Genomic DNA, 26,589 nt, shown 5'->3' on the forward strand with positions numbered 1-26,589 from the left:
ATTGAGGCCCAGATGAAATTAGGTTGTGTTAATACGCTATGTCGTAAAGATGTCAAACAAATGGAGCAGATAAACTGCGAGTCAGTCTTGTGGGCAGCCAGTTCAAGTGTGTGCACGGCCAAAACAGGGTGCGCCATGACAATTTAATAACCTGCAATGTCACCTGGGAGCAATCACACTGCCACTGGGTACTGTTATTGTAATTATCTCTGGGCAAAACACCCTCTCTGTGCTGATAACTCGTAATAGATTGTGTAGTTCTTTACAGGGAACAGTCAGTTCTTTTTTGAACGTGATGTTATTTCATATTAGTGCTATCTTTACTTCCAGCCGGTATCATCTTCTTATCTTCCAACTCTGATCACTGTCACCGTCAGCGTTGTCTCTCTCGTCCGCTCTTGGAAACTGACAGCCGCTTGACTTTTCTTTGTGAACGCTCAGCTCTGACAAGAGATCTCACTCGTTTCCAAAGTCTATCCACTGTTTGGATTTTGTTCTTTTTCCATTAATTTCCTTCTCTGACTTATTTGTTCCACCTACACACACATTATGAAGCTGCAGTGACTGTGAACAACAATCTATTCGGTTTATGAAATCTCAAATAATAGTCTGTCCACCCCCTCACCACTGAACAAAGTAAACAAACAAGGCAACGCACAGTTTTCACATTTTTGAATTTCCCTAAATTTGGGATGTAACATGTAGGCGTAGCAAGAAAGGGTAAAAGCCTTCAGTGGAATTGCAGTGTTTATTAGATTAATTGAAAGGTAATGTTATGTTAATGGACCAATGTGGCTAAAGGTAAATGCTTACAATAATTAAAATTGACATAGAATTAATTTTAATATTTGTATAATCAAATAATTAACTTCAGCAAACTGCCTCATTTGATTATTCAGAATAGATGGATCATCAGGATAATTGACAGAGGTGGCTATTGAAACTACGCATCAATAGTGTTACATTCATAAAAGGCAATTAAAAAGCTGAATACTAGCTTTTCTGCTCATAAACAGAAAGTGTTTTTGAAAGAAAATCAGTCTAAATGAGAGCTACACAGCTGTTTGTGGTGTTAGTTTCCACATCTCATTGTCTCCTCTGTCAAAAGAGTTAGACAACTGAAATATTATTATGGCCATAGTGGGTGTTTGGAAAATAAAGCATTTGGCAATGTTGTTAGCGCTCTCACAGATTGATTTTTGAAAGCTGTCGGACGTCAAATGCAAAGACTTTTAAATTGTTAAACAGCACTATCAGTCACTGAAGTGTCAGGATTCAATTGGTGAGACAAAAAACACATGTGGACTAACTTGGTGTTGTCCAAGAAATGTCATGCACATTTTTTTCAGATTATTAGTATTATTAGTATTAGTATATTATAGTAACATTTTAAATTCCTAAAACACATATTAATATTTTTGACATCATAGAGGATATGTATATTCTAAATGTGTCCACAACATTCAGTGCATGTGTTTCTGCAGGTCTCTGTGTACTGTACACATGTGGACTCTATATATTGTCATTGCATGCAGCATCGCCTCTGCTGACGCATATCTGCAGATGGTGGCTCGTCTACTCTTCCAAGAGTGAGAAGAACACAGACAGATGGACCATTTACAGTTTACATCTTGGCAAAGCCCAGTATTTCCAACTTGGGCATTCTTTTCCCGTTTTTTTTGTCTGAACGTTCAGCTGATTTGCACAATTTTCTATAAACACATAATCTCTCAGAGGATTGCTCTCTTCTTTGGGGACCCCCTCTCTGAAATCCATTCTACTGCATATAATTGGAAATAAGTAAATCTAAAACCTGAATAATGCAGAGAAAACTGTAAATCACTTTGCTTTTAATTAAATTTTTAGGGATTTAGAGTTGGCTTCATATTGAACCCCCAGCAGTCATCTCATGACTTTGCCAACAATGCATGGAAGCAAGCCATCCATCATACCATGAATTTAGCCATTTCTCTTGATCTCACAGCATTTTCGGAGTCTTAAGTGTTATTTGGAGATATCACCCGCGGTGTATTATTGTATTTCATTCAACAAAGGATTGTGCTGGTCAATTTTGTTATTTTTGTAAGAAATGGAGAAATTGCAATTCAAACATGATATTCGAAACAACTGGTAAAGCAATAAAATGCTTCCTCGTGTCCTGGAAAACTACTTACTTCCCACTGGGGGAACAGCAGTTGATCTGAAATCAGAGTTGTCCTTGTTTGGCGATTTGATGTGCTGAGGCAATGGAAAATGACCCGACTAACCCACCCCATCTCAGCCCCCTTTTTTTTCTTCAAGACAAGAAAATTGCTCTCCATTATATCTCACTAAGCAGTTTAGGCTGTGAATCCCAGTGGCAAATGAGCCTTTCCTTGAAGAGGGCCAAGCACATGTGGGACTGATTATTATGGGGCTGGCCCGGGATTATTAATCAATGACAGTAATTACCCACCTACCATAGCGGAAAGACTCCAAAAAAACTGTCTGTCTGTTACATCAATATGACAAGGAAATTGTCTATTCACCCTCATGTTAGACAAGTTACTCATCTGTTCCTAGATTAATGATCAAATGAAAATACGATGTCAAGTGTAACGAGCTAAGTCACATATTTATGACTATACTTCAGTTGCAACAATTACCATGATTGTTCCATCATTGGCATTCAAGTTTCAGTATGCACTATACCTAAAACATGAACAAATTATTACTTTTAGGTCAACCACCAAAGAAGAAGAAAGCTTTAGACTGCTGTATGTTGGGCCACAAAGGAAGTAATAGAGAAGTTTGATACTCTGCAGCCAGACTTATGTGTTTATTTTCAATCTCAGACCATCAACAGCCTACTTGTCTCTTTACCACCAGCAGTTATGTGCCATCTTTATGTATTAATGGTGCTCATTATACTGTGTGTATCCTTGTCTCTTGTACAAGGTCCAAGGTTCATTTATTTATCATTTACAACACAGGGTTGTATAACAAAATGCTGATTTTAGTCCCTTTATGCTCCTCACAAACCAACAATTATATAAATGGATGAATAAATAATAAGTCATAAAAAACAAAACCATTTTTATGGTGCAGTGCAGATGAAGACTCTCTCATCCTGATTTTGCATAATGTCTCACAGACACCCTAAAGTCACCTGTAAACATTTGCTTTAGGGTAGTTTTTGTTGTCAAGTGCATTTGCAGTATTTTGTCTGATAAGAGGATATGCGATGGTTCCAAAAACTGGCTTTACTCTCACCGAATGAGATGCAATGAATGAGTTGAGAGCTATCCAGCACGGTTCCTTTGCTGGCTCAGGTACTTCTATCTGCGAGCACAAAAAAACATTTTGTTTGGTGTTTTTATTTGTGCCATTTCCATTTTGTGTTTTTTGGCCAGGCGTTTGAGAACATTAAACAAACAGGGAAAGTGGGCACAAAAAATGTGGATAGTGTGATATCAATGGCTCCAACATTTTTCTGAAGAGAAAGGAAAGTAGAATCAAAAGAACCCTTTGGAGGATTTTTTTCTTTTCTTCACACAATCATCCCGAATATCAACATCGATTTGGTGGATGATATATTTGAAACGTTGTTATTTATTCGATGGTACCAAACACAGCTCTGATCTTACACACTGTATTTGTCTTTATTTTATCCTTTAATCAAAAAGCGCCATTAAATACATCATCATTTATGAAGATTTACTGCAGCTGCTGCAAACAACGGTGGTTCAATCAGTTAGGCAGACGATTAATTGGAATAAATTTAGGAAAATGAACAAAAATAATAACTCTATCTCTTCTCCTACAAGTGACTGAAAAATAATACTCTGCAGCTGTATTATTGTTCTTGTTTACTGTACATAGCAAAACACCCTATTTACAGTGTGAGACGAGGTGTTATTGTAATTTAAATGTGCGACACATCTGACGATGATCTGCAGTGACTCAGCTCTACGGAGTCGTCTGAATTTTTATCGTTATTATGCTGGTCCACAGGTTCACACTAATAACGTTTAGCAGAGACCTCGCGGGTTAATCTGCACTTGCACATTTCAGCCCTAGCTGTCACAGCAGACCTAGAAGGTATTTAGAGTTCAAACCAAAGGTCTGCTTGAGAAAGTTAATGTCCCAAAGGAACTTTTAGATAGACGTTGGGTGTTTTCACTCTCCAGCTTCATCTGAAATCTTTTTACCCAGTTTTGTTTTTCTCCCCAGGGCTACTTGAGATTGACAGTTCAAAACGTTTGTAGTGTTTATTGTTTTGCTTCTCTCCCCCTACACATTATTCACTGAGCTCTAAGTATATGCTTTAAATAATGAATCATATTATGATTCAAGAAGGAAGGGACAACATTTTGTGTTGTCGCGTTGCTGTCATAACAGTGGCCTGTTTCTATTTTAATCTTTGTTAATTAAATGTGAAAAAAGGTTTCTTTCTCAACCATACACTTATCAAGAAGAATCAGCTTTACTTTTACATGTATGGAACACTGTTCAGCATGCATTATATTAATACTGTATTCATTTTAATCTCTAAAATGACTCTAATCTCATTGAGCAGATAAATAATTCGATCTGCTGTTTTGCTAACTGGTCTCTCAGAGAAATTGTGCTCATTGGGATTCATACAGAGCTGCTTTTCACTCTGACTTATCAGTTCTAAGGTTATGGATTTCAGCCTTTTGAGTATTGCCTCCAACCAGTCCACTCTGATAGTGTAGAAGACACAACCTTATCCATGCAGCATCGAGACGCTGGCAGACCTTTGATTACACTCTAATCTAAAACGGGATGCTAACTGTTTTAAGCATACTCAGCCGGCTCTGTCTCTACAATGACCGGTCACTCTTCAGCACTTCTCCAATGTGCACTTAAACGTACTATGTGCCAACTTTTTAGAATTTTGCCTGAATTTTCTTGAGATATTTTAGATAAGCTGCTGAAACAAGTGTCAGAAGAGTTACCAAGCGAAAAAAGAAGGTCATCACTGTAACCAATCAAGGTCATGCAAATCCACTAATGAGGCTTTATGGCATTACATGATCATGATCACATCATAACTCTTTCAACTAAAACTCTTGAACAATATATAACAATGCATTAAATGTAAGTGTTTTCCAAGGCAATATATTAGAAATGTAGGTTTAGAAGGCATACAAACAGGCCAAGTGCAAAGCAATTCATTATCAGCTACTAGTAAGTAGAGTTTTATAAATGAGTTCAAAAGTGATGAGAATTTCAAGTAGTGCAATTGGAAATTGACAATCAGACTATGGAATCTAGATCAGTACAAGGATCAGTGGAGTCAGTTCCTCTGTCAGTATCGGCATCAGATACAGATATTGGATTGCATCGTTCCGACTCTACTGAAAGCAATAAACCGAACAGCCGGAGACCCAGACACAGCGTTTGATTCAGCTTCAGTGGAACTACCAGTATCGTAGTTAGACAAAACACCCGAGACGCACCCCAGTTCAGTTCAGCTGCTTCTTTATCTACTGCTCCCTTTCAGTACAAAATGGGAGTCTCTGGTGTTTACTGTAACTGCACCTGTGCTAATAATACTAATCATCAACTGGTGATAAATTCTGCTCCCTGATAGTGTGAGGAATCTTTCCCATGCCCTATTTAATCTGGGAGACCAGGCCGTCTGTTCCGTCTCTCTCCACTCAGCAAACACAGATAAATCACAGCAAAGTACCCACTATTAGTAAATGACATAGAGCCCATTCTGATTAAATTACCCCCTTGAACATTATCATTCTGCCGAGCTTGTGTATCGAAGCAGTCTCTGCCCCATCACATTGGACAGCCCATAATCTGTTAATTTGGGTACAACTTGTTTACAAGGAAGGATTTAATCTGGTTGAGGAGCTGCTTTGATCAACATCTTTTACTGTTTTGCCTCAAGCCTGTGACTGTTTATTCTCACATGTCTCACTTCAGTATTTTAGAAACTATCAAAACACCTTGTTTTCAGATTGACCACCATAAATCCTTTTCTTTATCCACTGTGTTTTTAATGGTTGTCATACTCCCAGGGGGGGCATAGCATTTGCTTGGGCCACAGGAGGGCTGTAAAGAAGAAGCTGAATGATGAAAATAAAACATTTTAGGAGATTTTCATGCAGCAGCAGTGCAGCGTTGTCATTGTTACCCTTGCTTTTCACAAATGAAATGGCCAACACAGCAGACGGCTGAACAGACTGTATTTTATCTCTACATAATGGATCAAATAGATGCAGTGCGACTGTTTCAAGGTGTGTTTTCCTCCCTCACTTTGTATTCAAGGCTGGAGTGAAAGAAGTCCTTTGTTGTAGTAGATAAATCAGTGGGGCTTAACTCAACCCTGGTGGTCACCACAGTCCCAACCAGACTCCGTGCTAAGTCAACATCTTCTCTACTGCTCACTGTTAGCACTCACATCATAAATGTCACTTTGTCACTTCCAGTGCTCTCCACTTAACAGACGAGGTCTGCCTCTGACTTTCTCAGACAGTTTTGGTTATTTTAGTGTTTTTGTCAGTCACTCAGTTTGTCTGTGACTTTTTATTGTCATAGTTTTAAATATAAAAGTTGTACTTTTGTTGTAATAGTAGCAGCAGGAATACTATTTACATATTTACAAGTTTACAAGTATACTATGTTATCTTTATTATTAAAGTAGCAAATCAAATAAAAGAACAAAACAATAAATTGAATCAAGGTAAGCAACATTTCACAAATTAACGTTTTTTAGAGAAATAATAAGCCTAAAATGCATAAAAGATAATGGTCAGACCTTGCTGTTGGGATGAAATTTTAGGCTGTTTGTGATTATAATCTCCAAAATGAATTAATGATTGAATAAGTTGAGTATGAAAAGGAAGATCGGATATCAAGGAGAGGCCAGATGTTTTTTAGCATTATTTATGAGAGAAAAAGTGCCTCTGCTTCACCAGACTAATCAACTCACCCTCTGGCTTCTCATTGGCTGTAATGGTTGGACTCTCAAGGAACAGAACAAACCTAATTTCACTACTCGTCTGTAAAGGCCCGAGTAGTCCTCTAAGTCCCCCTCTTTTCAGATATTTGTGTTTCCTTTGTTGGCTAGCCTGTCAGTCTTCCAAGCCTCTTGAGGACCGGAGTAATTTGGTAATTTTGCCTAAACGGTGATACTGTAATTATGTGGCATCAGCTGCCTAGCTGTCAGTGAGACGGCCAACGGTCATTCATCACCAGGAAACTAGAGGGGGTGGACTGGCATCTTGACTGATCGGGTAAACACTAGCAGAAAGAAAGTGTGGTGGTCTCACCCAAAAAAATGGCTGAAAATTGGAGGTGAGAGGCCTTTGGAGTAATGGGGTGCAGGAACAGCTACAGCCTGTGTAGTGGGTTGGTTGTCTGGCTGAGATTTGGGTGGGGGGGGGACAGCAAGGCATGCCTGAGCCCGGGAGTGACAGTGATGCATCAGGAGGGGGCTTGTGGGTGGCAGATGAAGTGGGACCACTGGAAGGTCAGGTTTGAAGTGGAATGTGGCAGCAGCTCTAATGCAGTCCTGCCTTCCCATCTGTCCACGAGTAAGCCTGGCCTAATGAAGGCTGTCGTTATAAAGGGCTCATCACCCAGTGGTGGCACATTTACACGCACACACGCACATTTTCACACACACGCATGCACACACACACACACACACACACACACACACACACACACACACACACACACACACTCAAAAACATCATTGAAGTGTTGCCGCTGCCAAAGTCTTTGTTGTTGTTGTTTTTTTTATTTTTGTTTTTATTTTTTTTATTTTGTTATATTCTTTTAATTTTGATTTGATGTTGAATGGTAACTGTAACAGGACACATTGTAGTTACACCGTGGTTGGGGATTACAGAATATATACAAAATATTCAGCTATTTTACCTTACCTTAACTTTTCCTAGGTACTTCAACTGATGAAGCAGTCATAGTCAACCCTATCACCAGAGTAAATGGGCTTGTTATAAATATAAATACTTAATGGTTTCACGCTTCCACCGTTCCCTCCACCTCCTGACATTGACAAAAGTCAACTTATATACTGTACATGTAATCTGAATGTGATATGACATGGATTCTAGAAATGTTATGATACATATAACAAATTCAAATCGAACGGTTCCGTGCCATTTCCTTCTTGCAGCTGGGCTGGTCAACCAGGTAGAAACTCTTAGAAACAAAACCAAACTTCTGGATAATTTTTTGAGAATGACTGAAATTGTTCTTTCCCTCTGCTGCTACAGCGAGGTAGAGATGAGGCTGAACATTTTACCCATGTCAAATGGCTGCTTGTGGCAAAAAAAAAAAACTGCAATATTTTCATAGAAAGACAAGTTTATTCTCAGTATATTAAGGTATACTCTTCAAAAACTCGCCATAAACGTATATAATATATGAGATCATGTTATTTTACAATAACAATTGTCTTGTATGTTTTATTTGATGCGTTAAAACATTGCCACATAGATATTTTGATTCTAAACTAACTCTTATTGTTTGCCATTTCTAAACAAATATAAGATACTCATCATCTAAATGGCTAAGTTCTCCAAAAGCCATCTCATTTCATAAAAAATAAGACAAAAGAAAAGTGGTGTGTCCACTTTGACCTCAAAGAGATATTTCAATTTTATTTGACATTTTTGCCACTATTTATAGCCTCACAGGAGTTCCTGAGCAATTTGACCTTAAATCGATCAATAGTCAAGTCTCACAAATGGCTGCTGAGTAAGGAAGTACAATATGACGTTACACCAGAAGTCAACATTCAAACCAATGTGGTGGCACAGTATATTCAATATAGATGGATGTAGAATAAGGCCACACAGTGCCTGACGATTTTACTTGTTGTTACTGAACACCAGCCCCGCTTAATGTCTAGCTATCTTTATTCAGATTCCATTAAATGCTGTCTTCACAGACAGCATGGTGGTGTTAAGCCGGGCTTCAGGCTCCCTGGTGCTGCAACTAAGACCAGTACAGAACACTGCCACTCATTCCCCAGGGACAATAGTGCACAGTTTATGGGCAACACTAGCATGTCTCCACTGTTGACAGTTGTGTTGTCTCGGGAAGAAAAGTTTTAATCTGATGGCTTTGTTTACCTCTCATCCAAGACTTGGGATAAAAACTAATTAAGAACAGGGAGTAACAGACTCCTGTAGTGCCATTTTCACAGCTAATTATGCATGAATACAGCCTGCCTAAATAGTTGCTCCCTAGTCTTTGATGTTCTTTTCACTAAATTGCTATGGTTACTTCCGCTCATTAGGCTTTTAAGATTGTAAACGTTGACAGGATTCGTATTTTTTTTTTTTCATCCCATAATCTGTCTGCAGAATATATGAGTGGATGCAGGAAGTGGTAGCCAGTTAATTAAGTATTTCTTACTTCATTCTTAAATATAATCATGTGACTCGTGAGTATATCCCAGGTTGCCATTCTTGGGTTTAATACTGTGAATTTAGACCTGTGCAGCGGTCCTTTAAAAACCATTAACCTCCCCATAAAAGTGCATATGGCTCTCTATAAACCCTAATGGGGAATGGGACCAATACACAGGAGCCTATGTGTGCTTTCAGGGGCACCGCTTTTGAGAAATACGGAAATGAGACTCCATAAAAAGGCAAATAAAACTTCTTTTTGATAACATTATGGTGTATGGTGGGGGGTGTTTCCCGGATTTGTGTGTCTGGTATAAGTGCTGTCTCAATCAATATGTTTCCTGGAAATTAAAGATTGAATACCTGTGTTTAAGTTTTATGACCTGGGGCAGTTTGGATTTCTAACCTTTAATTCACTTATTTTTATTTCCCTGTCGTTGTTCACACCGCATTGAATAACACATTTTGCATATGACAGTTTATTTTTCATGGTGATTAGATAATTCCCCTCTATGATAATTTAGCACCTTACCACAAGACAGCATGGAGAAAACAATCAGACATGATGAGGGGGTTTTACTGTTGCACTACATAGTGTAAAATTGTACTATCATACGTTCTTATTTAGTATTTAAAATTAGATTTTGTTAGATTTGATACCCAATAATATCAACTAATCTTCAGAAAGACATTATAAGCAGGCTGTTTAAATACACTTTAAAGCAGTCTTGGGAAAAGTGGAGAAAATAGTCAATTATTGAAATTGCCTTTAGCAATTAAACATGTAATTGTTTCTTTATGTAACCACATATATCAAGGATATTTTGCAGTCACTTTAAACTGACTACTGAGTGTAGTAAACCAGGACATGTTTGCTTATAAGATTTTATGACATATGTTTGCCCGGGGTGCCGGTGTTCCTGCCATCACACCGCCGCTGTTTCCCAGGTTGTTTTAAAGGCATTGCAAGGTGAGAAATGGCTCTGTGGCGAGTAGTTTTATGGTGATCACCTTGAGTCGTTTCTCTGGCCAGGAGACCAGTGAGTGTAATGGATCTGCTGGGAGCCCTCAGTATGGATTTATGAAAGTGCATGGCTGGAGGGAAGGATCGGTCACCAGCCTCTGTTTTCTACAGACTGAGAGACACCCATGAATAACGTCAGAGAGCTAATACAAGGCGACAAGGTTTTGACAAACAATACACAGGGACTGTTTCTGGCAGGTGGTCCTGATCCACAAAGTTTACTTATCAAGCTTTTCTTGGGAACTCTTATAAGTCCAAAACATAAGATGTTGAATTTTTAATTGGGAACAAGCCACTGCCACTGTAGCATTGCCTGTGAATGTATCTCTCTATGGAAGTTTGCAATCTCTTTTCCAAATAATTACCACACACAGGCACACATACACACACTTAATTCAGCATGTTATGCAGCTAGTGGCTGTGCACCGTAGGGGACCAGGACGTGTCGGTAAAGGTCCCCTCCATGTGCATGGTGGTTAGGTTGGCAGGGCAAGCAGGGGAGCGTCCGGATCAAGTTTCCCCCTCCTGCTGTCTAATTATTGACCCATCTGGTATTGTCTTTTCAATTGTTTCAATTATGATGGCACTGGTGTTGCTCAGCACCCTGGCGTCAAGGCATGCATAATTCATGTGCAACACCCTGGACTCCACTCAGAGCTGTGGGTTTGAGCTGAATGTCAATACCGCCTCATGCCCCCAGTGGAGCAGAGGGTTGTCTGTATTGACAGCGAGGCAGATAAGGAGAGCAAAAGCAAGTGCTGCCAAAGACAGTGGATAGTGATGCTATCAAGGAGCGATAGGTGGAAAGAATTTTGTTGTGTGTGTGCGTGTGTGCGTGTGTGTGTGTGTGTGTGTGTGTATGTGTCATCGAGAAGTAAGCTGTCTTCACAGCTTGCGTGTGCTGTCGCCTGATATGTGACCTCATTATTGTCACCCTCAGACCAAAAATCAATAGTGTTCAATTACTCATGAACCACGACACTGCGCTGTTTACTAGGAAATCGGAGCCAACCAATGGTTAACTCTCACATCAGGGATTTGACTTCAGCACCCAAACCACCGCCTCCTTCACAGTTCTGCTCAGAGCCTTAGCAAAGGTAGAAGTCAATCAAGAGGAAAGGGTTCAGGGATTGTGACTGTTTATTAAGGGGCGTGAAGATGAAAGAGAGAAGGGGTCACATTTTTTGACACCTCACTGTAATGGAGGTGCTGCTGGGAAGGCAGTACATGACATCTGTGAAATGTGTCATTACTAGATGCCACTGGCAATTGTTTACCCACAGATTGGAGCTCAGCAGATGATCAAAAGAACCTCATCTTGCTCACAGTAGAAGGCTTATCCACCACAGTCTTCTGACAAGACATTTTGCTATGACACATGAGACGGAGGAAAAATTCATGGTAATGCAGACGGCATGAGCACTCAAGAGTACCAACACCATCTGTATTGTTTTTAAAACATTATTTAACAGCTCAGAATTTTAAGCTTGTTATTTTTGTTTTTTTTCCCCAGTTGAATTGGAGGTTTCTTTGCATATCCACTTTTATTTTCCATCATCATCATGGTCGTGAAAGACACATTGATTCAGTACTTGTGGACCCATGTGACTCATTCAGTATTCATATAGTGACCTCTCACAACACCTCACCTTCAATTGCAGAGGTGCTCTCATTCACACCGGCCTACTGGCCTTCAGCTCGGTCTCAGGTCTCCCTGCAGTCACACTAGATGTGCGCAGAATAAGCTGTCAGAGCCGTAACAAGACAGAGATTTCACTCTGCTAAATGCATCTCCGAAGACCTCGGCCTGCAAGAGCTAAATGATGCCTCTGCCTTCAGGGGAAAACTGCACACTGGGAATATTAGCCCCCCGCACCTCATTCAAGGACATTTGTTTAAGTGAAAAATTCCATTTTCTAGTGTGCTGACGTCAAGAGACATCAGTGATAATGGAAATGAGGAATGCAAATGAATGTATTTCAGCTTATATTAAAAGGTTCCTGCTGGTATGAAAGGTGCAGAAATTGTGAGATTTAAAAAAATAGCCAGTATTTCTGCAACAGCAGAGGCAAGTTGACACCAATGATGTCAGTAATTAGGCTAATGAATTGCATTAATGCAATGTGTTCAATTAAAATGCGTAATATTATTATTTTATTCAGTTGTTTTACTGTTTGTCATGTTAGCTGCCTATCTTGCCCTTTGTGGCTACCATTCTACAGGCATGCCAGGGACCTTGTTGACCTGGATTACACAGCCGGAGAGAAAGTGCCGCCTGAGGGGCTAAACTCTGGGCAGAGAGGCTCTGTGTAGTATACTGTCCAAAGAAACTCTTTAGGTTGATAAGGGACAGGACCCAGACTGCAAATGTGCCATGACTAGGAAGTGGCTTAGAAAGACAACATATTTAATTGATGCTTTGATTAATGGGCAGCTCACAGAAGTTTGCGTTTTTGTCGGGGTGTCTCTGTGCAGGTGAAATTCAGGGTGTGGACAACGTGGACAAAAACATCGGTCTTTTCTATTAATTATGTAAAAAGATTAAAAGATTGGTCCTTTTCAGATTTGTGTTAGTCATAACTAGTTTGTCAAAAATGACTTTTAGTTGTTGCAATTTTGACATTGGTCTGTGGGATATTCAGATCAGAGCTATGTCTTTTGATTTGTCCACACTGATCTATGGTTGTTTTTATGTGGGCAGGAGCTGATACTGTTGGGAGTGAATTTTTCAAAATGATACTGACTGTCAGTCTGTTTATTCTCTGACTAAAAAGGTGACAAACCTTTTTTGTTTGAATATGAGGCAGCATGTTGTATGAATTTTAACAAGGGAGGCATATTTTTATCTGTCCCTGTGTCTGAAAAATTCTCTGTGATATTAAGAATGTCTCCAGCTGGTGTTTTCATGGATATGTGAAAGACACATACTTTAGTCGGTGTGACATTTACTGCATGGACTGTGTGCACATGGAAGAAATGACAGGGAAGCATCCTGCCTGTAAAGCAAGCTTCTGAGTAGATCCACCAGTGAAGACTCTAATAAGCTTTACCCCAGTAGTTACTCATGACAGCAAGCTCAGACACACCACAGGAAGGCAGAAATAGCTAAAATATGGAGACAAGACAACCATTCCTCACACCATTGTGCTCACTGCTGTGGAAACATTATTTTTCTGTTGATGTAGGACAGAGAGCCAGGCTGTTGTCACCCTCTCCTGGCATGGCGACACACGCACAGCTGCACACCCCACCCCTCTGCTCATCCACCTCCTGCTCCAGGGCCATCGATCGGGAGCTGTCACACACTCTCAGGGGGTTGTATGGGCTTCTTCCCTGGCACAGCACTGCCCTTCCTAGGTAGAGTCGCAGAGCGGCAGGGGGGCTCGGGGAATGGAGGTTGCAGTGGGTTGTTGAGGTGGTCAGGGGAATGTGGTGGGGTTGTGTGGCGAGCAGCTGCTTTCCTATGGATCACTTCATTAATATCCCAGGGCAGAAATTTGAGGGGCCGCTGCAGACTAATTAGCCCTGTCTGACCCTCGCGTCTCAGAGAGGTCGCTCCTTTCCAGTTCCTGCAGAAGCAATCCAAAGCCAAGTAACCCCCCACCGCTTACCCAACACACATCCACCGTCACTGTCAGGTTTTTTTTAAGAACACAGCACAGCAACAGAGAAGTCTACCTCGCCATTGTCTGCTGTGTTACAACTTGTGGAAAGTGAAAAGTTTTTGATGCCTCTTGTTTCATGATTAAAAGTTACCATGCTGTTAAGCCGTCCCATGTCATTGCGTACCTGTCTTTTTCCGTCACTGAGTGTATGTTTGCGTAATGAGCGGTGTATGTGACTTCCAGGGGGCAGCAGGGACAGTGTAGCACAATGGGAGCTGTGTGTGTGTGTTTGGTGCCAGGATACAAGGAGCCATCCCTCATTAGTATCATCTGTTTTCCCAGATGGCAGGGTCAGAGTAAGAGGGAAGCTTGATGAAAGGACCCGTCCTGCAGGGTGACACTCATTCTGCCACGCAACACTCACTACGGCTCCCGGAGCCAAGTTCCCAGCTCTCACAGGTGATACTAGGGCTTTAGTGGGATTCACAGTCAGAGAAAAAGAGCTTCATGTTCTCAATCCGGCTGTACGGCCATGTACCCATGCTGCAACCTGATGAGTTTAACAAGAGAGATACAGACAAGAGGAGAAAAGTTAACTCAAGAAGGTGACATTTCAACTTGTTACTTGAAAAGCAGAAAAGAAAAAAAAAGAATGCGAAAGAAAGGGTTGCAATTACTATGACACCTGCTCTTCTCAAACACAACTTTACCTCTCACCTAAAATATTTCCATCCAACATGCTGTAATGATTTTTCAATGGCTCATTAGAGTGGAGCCTGGGCCCTACAAAAAGCCAGGAAGCCTTGTGTCACGACTCAACACTGTGAACGAAGGCGGAAGCTATCTCTGCCATGGCCTGTGAAAGATAATGAATGCTTTCACATTTTACCTTGAAAACTCACCAAATAGCCCTTACACCAATTAAGAGCTTGTTTTTCACTGGAGTGGCCATTATCAAATCTGACCTTCCAATTATTTTTCTCATTTTCCTCCTGATTCTGTCACCCCGGTGTGCCCGGTCGGCCCACAGAGCCTCAGAGGATGAACAAGGAATGGGTAATGGTTCCCCAAGCCGAGATCCAACGACTGGAGGCACTGCCGCCATCGTGCTGCTATATCACTGTCTTGTTGTTTTCAGTTTCTCACGATTATCAATTGTGAATGACACACCACAAGGTGGTTGAATTGATTTTCTTCTTTTATTATTTCTGATAAGCTGAGCTTAACACAAGAAATGTCTTAAAAAGCTGCACTCTAAGGGAGAAGTAGAGTGCTCACAGTTGGAACCCTTTGAATGTCTTCATTTTGTGCTGAATTCATGGACAGTTTTGGATGCCTACTGACGTACATTAAGACAGCAGGCCTTTTGTTTGTTTAAGATCAGTTTCTTTTATTTTGCCTTTCATGCATGTGTCTGGAGTCCTGCTGCTCAGCTCACCTGATGGTGGTGGTTGTTGAACAGCTGCAGCAGAGTCGCCAATCCTCCTGTCTGTCATCGGATACTTCGTCTCAGCCCCCATATACACACTCTCTCTCTCTCTCTCTCTCTCTCACTCACATACACACTAACACGCACACACACACACACACACACACACACACACACACACACACACACACACACACACACACACACACACACACACACACACACACACTTTGGAAAACACATATTATTCCACATGTTGTCAGTGCTGGGGACTAGGCAGTGGGGAGATTAAAGCGTTTATAGTAAACAGGGTTAAAGACATAAGGGTTAAATGCAAGCAGTGCAGGGATTTCAGTGATTTGGCAAAGTTTTTGCTGCTCAAATATTCATTTTGATTCAATAACACACTGATCATAGCAGGGTGTCGAGCTGAGGATTTGATGCCACCTTTTCATCTCTAGTTACCCCTTCTGCCAGTGTTATTATGACACCCCAAGTTATTTATTCATTTGAGAATCTGCAAAAACAAAAGTTCTATGCTTGGTACACAAGAGCAGTGATTTCAGCATCATCTAAATGTCCAATGACCTAATAATGAAATAGCCGATATACATAGATAACTCCATTCGCTCAATTTGTAAGACTGTTATGCACTTAGAGAATTATAAGTGTATAGAATTTTAAATTGTCAATGACATGACACCTTCGCAGAAAGTATACACTGTGCTTTCAATGTGATGATTTGTGGGTTGATATATAATAACCTTCATTTTAGAATGAGATGGATAATGATTAGACTGTAATGCCATTATGGAATGAGATAACATTGAAATGACTGACTCAAAGATAAATTGAAAGCAAAAAAAAAAAATTGGCATGAGCCTTTGAAACAAGGCTGTGAGATTTCTCGGGGAAATGACTGTAAGCCAATAATGACCAGGTTGTCTTTCAAAGGCTGCAATTAAAACCAACCACAAAGACCTTTACAAAGCTACACTGACCATCCCCTGTTTAATTCAGATTGAGACACAGGACTTTTAAACTGTCTCTCACCCCTCTCTGTGAAACAAAACGGTAAATTTGAACCTCGATAAACATTTGACCCGTGGCTGTGTTTCTAATGCTTCAGAGGTCACTGAAGTCCCGCTACAAGAGAAGTCATTGTTTAATTCATCGTCCCTGGAACATTGTTTCTGTCAGACTGAAAGTAATGACTCCATTAGCATTTTCAGCAGAGCAGTGGATACAACCTGGGATCAAATGCAAAAATATGATATTCTACAAAAAGATACTAGAGAGTAAGAGTAATTATTAAGTCTATAAAACGGCACAAGAGAAGATGGAAACAGTCATCATAAACAACAAAAAAAATGAATGAAAGGACCTGAGGACTGTATGATACATTACTACCTAGGATGTAATTAGCCATACTTTAATAGCCATTCACATTAGGATTCATTAACAACCCACAAAGCACTAAGCATCAATTTAGGTTTCAAATCCAGCCCTGTCTGTAGAAAGCTCAGTAAATACATATGGTGCACCACAAAAGTTCATATATTGAAGATAGTGTTTTATTTTGCCTGATACCATATAAGTGTAAAATGTCCAGAGTATGTGCTGCTAGAAATATATTTAATGTCTCAGTAGCTTTTCATGAAATCCTACATTATGATTAATTAGATTAGGCTCCATGTTTATACTGTTTATACAGCAAAGATAAAATAAGAATTCTAAATTACAAAAATATAGCTTTTCTTTCTTCACCTCTAACCTGCTCACCAGGGGAAATCTAAAAAATAAATGAAGGAATTAATGAATTAATGATATAAAAAAAAAAAACATATTGGCAAAGCTTGAAACAGCGTCTGGTAAGACAAGTGCCCGTGGTTCTGATTGTGGTATGGGGGATGAGCAGGAGATTAAATGAAATGATCTGAGGGTATTGCCAGACATTCATACTTGAAGAAGTTCCTCTAGGTATTTTTATCGATTTCTTTCAAAGTAAAGCGAGCTGTCTCATTGTGCATGGCTGCTTGGACTGATTGCGAGACAGTGAAGGGAATTTAGAATGGGAAATATTTCTGTGTTTTGTTGATCAAAAGGAGAGCTTTAATAAAAACTGTGCTCTGTGTGTTTATTTCTTTGTCAGCCATTCCACTATGCACAATGCTCATGAAAACCACAGTATATAAAGACACTCACACATTTGAAACTGTTTGCACTTTACATACCATAGAAGTCTTAAAGTATTGAAGATTTTCAATTTAAATAATGTCTGTTAAGTCACTACCACTAACTAATGATGACTGAGCTCGCTTGCCCTATTAGTTTTATGAACTGGTTGCCTGTGGCGACATTCCTAGTAAAAGAAAATCGCATGCAATGCCTAGTTAGTGACACATTTTCCATTATCCAGCAGTGGTTGGTCCACTAGAGAGGGTAGGCAGAGCCAATGCAGCAAACTCTTCAACTCACTTGTGTGTAAAGCGGCCATTGATTGTATGAAATATGAACATATGATCATGAACGTCCTCAGATTCAGATCAGTCAGATCCTCCTCTGCTCCTACCTCTCATCCAAATGTGGTCACTTCAAAAACTATAGCCTAAAACCCAGTGGGTGACATCACATACTTGGAACTGTTTTTTTCTGGTGTCTGCTGGCATTGCAAGTCAATGGTTTCTATGTTCGAACAAACGATTGATGAAATCCAAAAAATCCATAGGTGATGCTGGTGTGATCTCTAGGAGGCGAGACACCTGCAGTTACTGCTTATTGCCATAGCGGGCACCTGAGAGAACAAAATGGAGATCTTCAAGATTGTTACTTTCAGGAGTGTAGTGGCTGGTCCAAGTCCTATGGATAGTTTCACATTTCATAGTTGAAGAATTTCAATCATATGTCATATGTCTAGTTGTATGTCTAGTTGAACATATAAAGTGCAGGCAAAAATACCGTTGGATGAAAAATAGTAGCTGAGCTTGTTCTGACTTTTTTCAAGAGAAGTTATACACTAGCTCTCCTCTATGAACAATTGCATGTCAACCATCTGCTGTAGGAAAAGTACCAGACAAGAAAAACAGTCATTCTAGTTGGAAGGAGGTTCATCACATTCACAATCTATTTGCTTATTTTTGTTTCATTTTTGCATTTGACAAAACCCCAGTGCATTATTTTTGATTAACACTTGAAATATTTAAAGCTGAGCGCCCAGATTTGGGCGGATTTATAATTCTGTTGCATATGCAACAGACTTCCAATTCAGTGGAGTACATTATGAAACAGATGGTCCCTTAGCAACCAGACACTTTGATGTTAGATGATGTCTGGTCTCTGACTAGCTATGTCATTTCAATGAATCTGGTGATGTGAAATGCACCAGGGCCCTGTAACTACCTCACTCAGACGGATCGTACCTTCTTTTTGAGCGAAGAAGTAACTCGTAGCCGGAGAATAGATGTGCACACTGCATGTAATTAGTCTTACAGTACTGCTGTGAGTTTACAGTGAGGATTGCTCATCTCCTGGCACCTGAGGAAGAAATGGAGAGAACAAATCAGGTCATAAATGTTAGAGTTGTAGTTCTGCAGCTATTGTGACTCAGCGATGTGTTATGATGATCCTGGTTTTACAAGAAAAGTAATTTAAAACACAAAGAAAACAGTGAAATTAAATATCAGGTTAGAGTGAGTTAAATCTAAAAACTGTACACATGAAAAGATCATGATGTATTGTATGAAGAATAAAAAGCAAGTTTGGAGGGTGAATCTCATTGTGCCAGGATAGAGCCTGTTGAGAATCTATCATTATTTTTCCATTCAACAAGAGTCATTTCAGGCGAGCTCCATATTTAAGTGTATTATTTAAAAGAAAGATAATAAAATAGCAAAGTGATACCCACTAACCAGGGGCTATTTTTACTTGAAATATTATCCAAATGGATATTTTGTGCCACTGAAGTTTCCAGCAGCAGCAGTGGAGGAATCGCTTCAAGGTGAAATACTCCTGGCGGCCCTCAGCTTGTCACGTATTTAGCACTGACAACATTACCCCTTTTAGTAAACCAGCTGGATGGAGATCAACATTATTGCTGGTCAAAGCACTTCTCGAGAACTTTTATTTCATTTCCGTTCAGTTTTATTGCGTTATCGATGGAATTATATGAAAGCAATATCTCTCCCAGCCTCCTTGTGCGGTCTTCATGAAAGATGAGATTCTGGCATTAAACCCACCTGTTCCGCCTCAAGTCGGCGGGCGTGCAGTGCGGGAGTGCGCTTTCTCTGTTTACACGCATGCATTTGTATGTATTTGCATGTGTTAGCAGGCACGAGTGTGAAATTGACCTCAGCCCCTTTGAGCTCAGTGTGGATTATTTGACCCCAGAGAGATGGAGTGGCCACCCACACATCAGCCAACTTCGGCGACCGTGTTTTAGTTGACAACAAAATGAACTGTTTAGTTTTAGTCTCTGACTCAAAACATCCACTTTACCCTTACCTTATCATTGTGTTTGGATTGCTATTGTTAGAAGGCTGTATCTGTTTAGACTTGTTTTCATGTGTTTATTTTGGGATTTTTTTTTTCACCTCTCCTCTTTTACAGGCTCATCTTTGATGCATTGTTTTTTAATTACCTCCATTAATGAGACTTTTGTGAGCTGCTAAAATTGCATCAAAAAGAGCAGGACTGCAAAGATTGAAGTGCGAATAATAATTCCTTTGCCCAGTCACTCCCACGGTCTATGCTTATTCAAAAAGAAAACCAATCCCATATCACCGCATAAGGAAACGAGCATGTCAAAGCAGAAATGTCCCTGTACAAAATCGCTGTTCATGCCTCGCCAGACGTGCGATAGGAACAGCTGCTTGTTGACCCTGGCCTGGTTGCCTTTGTTTCCTCACCGTTTTGTTGCACCAGCTCAAGGTAGAAGCATCCGTGGTAGACAAAACTGACATCAAATGGATTGCTTTCATGTATTAGCAGACAGCCTCAATCTGGATTGACAGATGGTGGATGGCTTGATTCCACGTTTGAAGTACTTTCTAAGTAGAATTAAAGGAATTCTGTCTCATCTGTGACTTCTCCTCTCTACGCAAAAGGTCTTCAGTTTAGAGGCCTTTGAAGCTGGTCAGAATGATCAAAGCACTGCAGTCAAATATCCCTGTTGTAACTAATGATTGTTGTTGACGTGTATTGTTCGTGCTACTTCTTTTTTAGATGATACTATTAGCTTTAAATGGAGCTATTAGTGCATCAAAATGGCATGTGTGAATTAATGTGAAATTTGTGCAGTGAAGTCAGTGTGTTCAGTCACAGGAGAGAACTAGAGGTGTGTGTGTGTCTCGTCTGTGTTGATTGCATGTGATATTTATCAGCTGTTAATGAGATGGCGCTGACCTTTTATTAATCCCGGAAATTTTGCATTTTACCTCAAGTGGTCGGTGTGGCAAATGGTGGCTGTTTTGATGTTAATTAATTGATTGAAAGTGAAGCTGCTGTTATCAAATACATATACTGAACTAGGTATGTTGAGTTGGCAGGCTCCCACCCACATAAACACACATAACTTTGTTATGTGAGGCAGAGTTTCACCAACAGTTCTAGTGAGCGATTCAATAATTCATCATCTGAAATATGCCTGAAGCAGGGTTATATTTTCATTTAGCCAGTATTCACGCACGCTTTATATTTATTTGCGGGTCTCTATATAACTGTGTGTGTTTGGTTATATTTAACTGCTCAATTCACATGTATGAAGACTTTTGAATGTAAGTGAATTTGATGTGGGTGTATTTAATTGTGTGGCGACCCTGAGTTTACAAGTCTTTTTTAGTATATTGATTGAATTTCTTTTGTTGCCTTTCATTGCACTTTGAACAAAGACCAGTCCATTTAACCTACCTTGTATTCATCACTGTAGTCATTATGAGTTAGCTGTCTCTCTGAGTTTGAGTCTCACACTCAGCTTCTTTACATTTTACATTTTTTTCTGCATTTTATATTTTTGGCTCATCTGGCTCATCTGGCAAATTACCAAAATTCTCAATTCTGGAGTTTTCATCTGCATCACTTTTGAAGTTACATAACAGATCATCATTGTCAGGCTCAGGGTATCATCACCAATTGAAAAATGTATTCAGCTAGCTATATTTCCGGTAGATTGCCATGAAGATTATATATTTTTTATTGGCAGCTCTCGAGGAGCATATTAAGGCAGCATCCCAGAGGAATGGAATTGCTTATTTCTCTGATGCTATTTTGAACACAGTAGGATTGGACACGTGGCATGTTGCTGGTTAAAGAGGCGGATTACCCGTGGAGGTATTTCTGTGTTGATTTCTCCTCCATGAGAAGCCATTAGCCTCCGGGGGCAGCGACGAGGTCTGCCCATTATTCAGGGACAAGGTGGTGGAAATGGAGAGGGATAAGACACAATGTGCTCAAGGCCAAGCAGCTCACTCCCCTGACCTGCTTCTCAGATGGCTTTTCCACACTCTCATAAAAGCCATTGCGCTGCATTTTAAAGAATAATAGAATCGCTGCCTCCTCCCCGAGAAACTATTTTAGCTTTGTAATTCCTTGGCACCGGGGCATTTCTTTGAAGGTGACTTCACAGCAAGTTTTCTTTTTACACCTCACAAACGCCTATAAGAAAAATCAAATGATGCCTTAAACAAGGGCAACGTGAGCATTGCTGCTTTTGTTGCTACATCAAGCTATGAGAATGAGGCTGTGGAGGAAAACGAATTGTGTCGATGTCTTTGAAACGTAGAGGTCTGCAAGGGGCATGTAGATGAGTTCTGCATCTCTGTGATGCTTTCATCAGTATAACACTTGATCTTTGTCTTCCAATATCTTGTGTGCACCTTTAATTCATGCTATCTGTACCAATCTTCATTCTACTACGAGGTGCAGCAAAAGATAAAGAAATACAACATTTAAAATTTTTGTTAGGATTTTCATCAAGTTATATGTGAATAATTTTTATTTGAAGCACTTAAAGCTAAACAAGGCTTCACTGCACCTTGTTACATTTAGCGACATCAGAGCAACACATTACTGCCTTTTTTTTTTTATTTAAAAAGAATAAAAAATTCTTATCTGTGTATCAAACAATACAAACATATGACAACATAATACCAACAGTAGTAGTCATGGCTGGAAATAAGACTTGTTTTTCAGTCTGTGTATTGTATGCGTTACATCATTGATTAGTATGTTAAACGGTGCTTTCTGTGTAACATGTTAGGTCAAATAAAAAAAAGCATTTCCCACATGACTGTTTGACCACAGTTAGAGCAGTATATAGCCTCCAGCCACATAAACTGAGTGAGCCATTCCTGTTGGGAAGAACAGCAGTTGGTCTTTGCCTTTTTCATGGCATCACTGCTGCTGTCCGCTGACCTAAACTGGCCCATGCACATCAGAATTTTGGGATTGCTTTGGCACCGGAGAGTTCGTTTTTTTGTCAGAGTCGACAGTTCATTATATTGTCACCACAGCGCTATGCGAGGGAGAGAGTGTCGAGGGAGCATTGACCAGACTGGTAACAGGTAGAAGGCTGTCTGCACAGTATGGTGGGTGCTGTTATGTTGTTAAGACCTTATCGTTGTGATACTGTGCCTCTCGCACACTTTCTCTCCCAAACGGGCAAGCTGGATCTCTCCCCTCTGGTGATTAATAATTGAGAAATTTAAGGGAGGTATAAAAATAGAGACATATACAGGAGTTGCACTGGTGCGCTTCTGCACCATCCCCAAAAATAGTCTCAAAATTGAATGTGCTTTTCTACTTAGGGGCTATGTGAAGAACTGCATCTGTAGGGCTTCTCACACCTGAGTAAGAGATCACACCAGGTTGAACTTATTGTCAAGTACAGGTTGGTCTTGACCGGTTCTCGGCCACTAAAAATGTTTTCTTATTTACTGAGGAAAATCCTTGCCCCTTTAAGCTGCAGGCACTAGGATATGGAGCTTAGGCAGATATCACCTGCTGCTTTCCCTCCTTCTTTCTATTCTAAGTAGCACACTCACTGTGTTTATAACAGAAAACACACCACTCCTTTTTTTCCACACTAATACCAGGGGACCCTGAAATTGCTCTTATTAATCAGAGCAGTGATAATGAGCAGTGAATAATAACCATGGGTGGAGGCCTACTGAATGCAATGAGATGGAAAAAAAGGGGGAAAAAATACCTCACTCCCCTAGAGAGGTGTTTATTTGAGATTTGAGGATTTGAATGTTTTTGCGGTTGTCCCTAGAGACTCAGTGTGGGTATTTCTGCCACTGACCTTATCCCTCAGAAGTATAGCACCAGCTGCCATTCCCCTGCTCCCACCAAATCCTCCCCCCTTTTGCATCATCTGTAATGCAATTTCATTATTCCTGAGGTTTTACAGTAAGACTTTCAAGCTTTTAACCTTTTAGTCCTAATGGAAGCCCTGAAAGCAAAGTGTGGAAAAAAAGTCAAAATCGTATGTATAGTAACCATCCTATACTGTATATGAGTATATCTATATAATATATATTATTTATGTTAGCTTCTTGTTTATCAGAGAATTTGGGCTAGTTAGACTTTTGCAATGTAAAAAAGGTAATTGTGGCCTAATTAGGAAATATCTCAAAGAAAAAGCACAAAAGATTAAGCAAAAGTTTGGGGCCAAAAGTAGTGCATAATAATTTTATTTTTATAGATATATGTATATTCAGCGCTATGCATTACTTAAGAACTGAAGCTCAATACCCAGCATTATAAAGGACCTGATATAGCCTGTGTATTTAATGTAAAAATTTGTGAAAAGATTATCAGTGTATTTTCTTTTAGTTTCATAATGGAATTTCAATACAGCTTTAAAAGTGTTCAAATAGTGATGCAAATAATGATAATAATGAAATATATCAAATTGTACTATCCTATTTATTTCTTTGCCCTTGAGCTGTATTTATGTTATGTTATACTCTTTATAATCGCATCATCATTAAATGCATCGTCATGAAATAAGCAGCAGGGATAAGCCATGCCTCCTGTTTTAATGTTTTGATTAACAATAAAGCAGAATGATTTGGCCCTTACCATCACTGCTTGTTCTTAAGCCAGATACCTTCGCCAATGGATTTATCTTTGCAGTTTACATCTTCAGTCTTTTGTGGTCGTGTTTGTAATAATTGTGCTACTTATGGATGACACTGCAACTCCTGAGGTTTCAGCAAAACACAAGTCTTTCTCTATCGGCCAATGCGAGTGGCTGAGTGGACTTTGCAAACCCTTTTTTCGCTGTCCACTTCTTCTTTTTTTTTTTTTACTTCTGTTGCAAAAGAACAAAAGTCAAAATAGAGAAAGTGCTGCCAACAATATGTGTTTTCACATGCTGTGATGAGAGGGGCAGAAAGACAGTCATACAGGGCTCTTGTCTGAACCATTATTGCAGACCTTTGCCTGGGCTTGCCTCCAATCTCCTTCAGATTGGAGCTTTGGAGATGGTAATTGTTATAATAGCCACTTTGAGCAACAGTAGCGCTGAACTACTTTCTCATCAGCTAAATACTCTGCCTTCTTCTGCATAATGGAAATTAGGAATCATACATGCAGAAAATTATCTGGAATCCCTCTGTAAAATTAGCTTTTTACTGAATTCCCCATCCGTACACGCTGTAAACTCACTGAGCCCTTCATTTGTCATGCTGGTACAATGCAGTCCAGTACAATGGCTCTGCCATAACATCTAACTTTGCAAAGCTCATAATATTTTTTTTGACATTGTTGGAAATGTTTAAATGTAATTATATGTTCCACTTAACTGCATTATAATGTAAGTAAGTTTGGAGGACAATGGAAAAAAACAAGAACAACTCTCAATTTAAAGCCCAGTACAACACCACCACTAACTACGACTCCGCTATGAAACATATAGTTTATAGGTAGACTTCATGGTAGAGTTCATGGAACAGTTGTATTGGATTGCATTTGACTGTACAGGTATACCTAATAAAGAGGACAGTGTAAGTTTATATACATCAGGTATTAACAATCTTACAAGGATTTTGACTGTGAAATATTAAACTAAATACTGTACTGAGTCTTTGTTCAATTATTGCCAACTGGTGCACAGTCAAACCTTGTGGTGCTGATTTGCGTTTCTTATACCACTTAAAGCGTGTCAAGTTATGCAGCAACACGCCCAAGAGACCATCTCTGAAGTAAAGCGAAAGCGTGCCTTTCTCTCGTCCATGTGGACTGATGCTTGCAATCCACAGCCAACCCGTAGCGTCCCAACTCATGTCTGTGCAGGAGACCAGAGAGAGACAGACGTTTTTTTAAAGTCTGCCCTGTTGTCATCGAAATGCAAACCCCTGCCATGCTGGGGGGACGTGCTGAGTCAAACCGAGTCAAGCCAAGTCGGCACGTATATAGAAAGCTCCATGAGTGAGCTGTTGTGAAACTAACTTGTTGCACAGGCTTTTGCTTCCTTTTACTTTTATGCAGAGACTCTTGACATTTAAAGAAATGGAAGTTGTTGCTGTGAAAATATAAAATGCATTTTTTTGTAAAAACTCATTTAAATAACTTTTTTTACATTAAGGCCCTCATTGTGTGACTGTTGCAGACTAGTTAAAACTATGACATAACTGGTTTGTTGTCTTACACAGAAGTTTCTCCCATCATATTCTTGTTCATTGCCTTTTTTGAAAATCTGTAAATTGGCTAGATCTTGAATTGCCTTCATCTATTTCTGTTTCTTGTTCATTGTAGCCAGTACTGTTGTCTGCTTTCATTAACGGCGCTTCTATTTGGTTACGGTTGCCTTCTTCGAAATGCTCCCCCACTGGTGTGAAGTGTGAAGAAGTAAACAAAACAAAGCTGCTGTCAGTAGGCACAAAGTTATATGTGGCAGCATATGTGCTTCAGTTGAGTGTGAGTAGCAACACACAGACTCACAGATACACAATATTGCTACCCTAATTGTATTTTCATCTTTCACATGGCTATTTTATGAGTCCTATTAGCTATTTTGTTCAATAGTGCATTTTCTTTTTATGGTTTCTATGTGTTGTGTTTAAATTTTGTCTTCAGTGCTTTATCACTACAAATAAACAAGAAATGGAGAAATGTGTGATTCATATG

General features: G+C 39.8%; 1 protein-coding gene across 3 annotated transcripts in view; it reads left to right on the forward strand.

The window, feature by feature from the left end:
• The window catches only part of macrod2 (mono-ADP ribosylhydrolase 2), a 427,221-nt gene that overhangs the window by 179,947 nt on the left and 220,685 nt on the right, over nt 1-26,589 (forward strand). The window lies entirely within an intron of this gene.

The sequence above is a fragment of the Pagrus pagrus genome (genome assembly GCF_965226575.1).
Source record: "Pagrus pagrus genome assembly, chromosome: 15".
Lineage (NCBI taxonomy): Eukaryota > Metazoa > Chordata > Actinopteri > Spariformes > Sparidae > Pagrus > Pagrus pagrus.